Source organism: Alosa pseudoharengus, unplaced genomic scaffold, assembly GCF_046254945.1.
Source record: "Alosa pseudoharengus isolate Yale_2024_CS ecotype anadromous, Long Island Sound unplaced genomic scaffold, YU_APseudo_1.1 YU_APseudo_1.1_scf_45, whole genome shotgun sequence".
Taxonomy (NCBI): Eukaryota; Metazoa; Chordata; class Actinopteri; order Clupeiformes; family Clupeidae; genus Alosa; species Alosa pseudoharengus.
In genome coordinates this window covers 187,501-189,003 of record NW_027468804.1, presented here as the reverse complement: position 1 = coordinate 189,003, position 1,503 = coordinate 187,501, and the positions used below count along the sequence as shown (strand labels likewise).

Below are 1,503 nucleotides of genomic sequence, written 5' to 3'. Positions count from 1 at the left end.
CCCCCACTACAGCACCCCCAACCAAAACTCACTTCCCACGCCCCTGCACACATGTGCAGTTTGTTTATTTGTTCAGAGTGTTTGGGCTTCCTCAGGACATTGTGACAGACCGTGGACCCTCAGGGCTTTCTTCAAACTCCTCGAGGCTAACAGCCAGCCTCTCATCCAGCTATCATCTCCAATCCAACGGGCAAACAGAGAGAGCCAATCAGGAACTCGAGACAACCCTGAGAAGCCTGGCAATGGACAACCCATCCAAATGGAGCTCCCAGCTGCCATGGGCGGAGTACGCCCATAACACCCTCCACTCCTCTGTAACCAAGGTGTCTCCAGGCGCCTCTGCTCCCTGAACAGGAGGAGGATGTGGGAGTGCCTTCAGTGAGCCACTTCATGAGACGCTGCAGGAGGACGTGGAGAAAAGCTCGCTCGGCAGGCGCTTCTGCGAACATCCAAGGCAGCCCAGGCCCAGGCCAATTGACGACGGAGGCCAGCCCTGCGCTCCCTTCCTGACCAAAGGGTTTGGCTATCCTCCAGGGATCTCCCTCTGCAGGTGGAGTCCCGTAAGCTTGGGTCACAGGGTCAACCCAGTCACCTACAAGCTTACCCTGCTCCCTAAGAATAAACCCCACCTTTCATGTTTCCGACCGGTGCTCTCATCACCTCATACCCCTGCCCCAAAAGACCCCCCTCGAATCATCAATGGTGAACAAGTTTTCACTATTCACCGGTTGCTGGACTCCCGCCGGGTGCGAGGTGGAGTTCAGTACCTGGTGGACTGGGAGGGCTATGGCCCGGAGGAGCGATCTTGGGTCAAGGCACGGGACATTTTTGACAAGAACTTAATTCAAGAGTACCACCGTCAACATCCTTATCGTCCAGGAATTCTTATCACAGTCACAAGAGACACACACACACACACACAAACTCACACAGAGCAATTCTCATCAGAGTCACAACAAGAGTGACCTTTCAGCCAGATTTTGTCTGGGCTACAGCTTTCAAGTCCACAGACACAGACAGACACACGCACGCACACTCCCATTCTGGCATCTGGCCACTAGAGGGAGTTGTGTCTCTTCATCACTGTGCCTGAATGAGGAGCCAGAGCCAGAGAGGGCCAGACTCCAGGACTGATCTGACCTTTTGATCCTAGTTTCAGACTGATACACACACTCCCACATCATGCACTGATGTCTGACCCCCAGACCATTTGTTATTTATTCAAACAATTTTAACAAACAATTATAAAAGGTTAGAGAAACAAACATGGATTATTTTCATTGATTACATGACTCAAAAAGATGAAATATACTACATCAACAGTAGTGATCATGTGGGTATTTATTAAAACATGTAACATCCACCATAACATCCCATACATATGATACATTTTGTATGCAAGTCTTTTGGGGCAGCCATATCAGCTATGTTGCAACAAGAAGTATACATTTCATCATACACCAAACATCTTTTTTTAATCACTTCAGTACAAATATCCACTTC

General features: G+C 49.4%; 1 protein-coding gene across 1 annotated transcript in view; it reads right to left on the bottom strand.

The window, feature by feature from the left end:
- Window positions 1-1,350: 1,350 nt before the first annotated feature.
- LOC143103482 (tripartite motif-containing protein 16-like) overlaps window positions 1,351-1,503 on the bottom strand; it is a 17,642-nt gene continuing 17,489 nt past the window's right edge. Inside the window, exon 8 of the mRNA XM_076267262.1 lies at window positions 1,351-1,503. This exon is cut by the window's right edge and continues 635 nt beyond it. The gene's annotated coding sequence lies outside the window, so the exon portion shown is untranslated.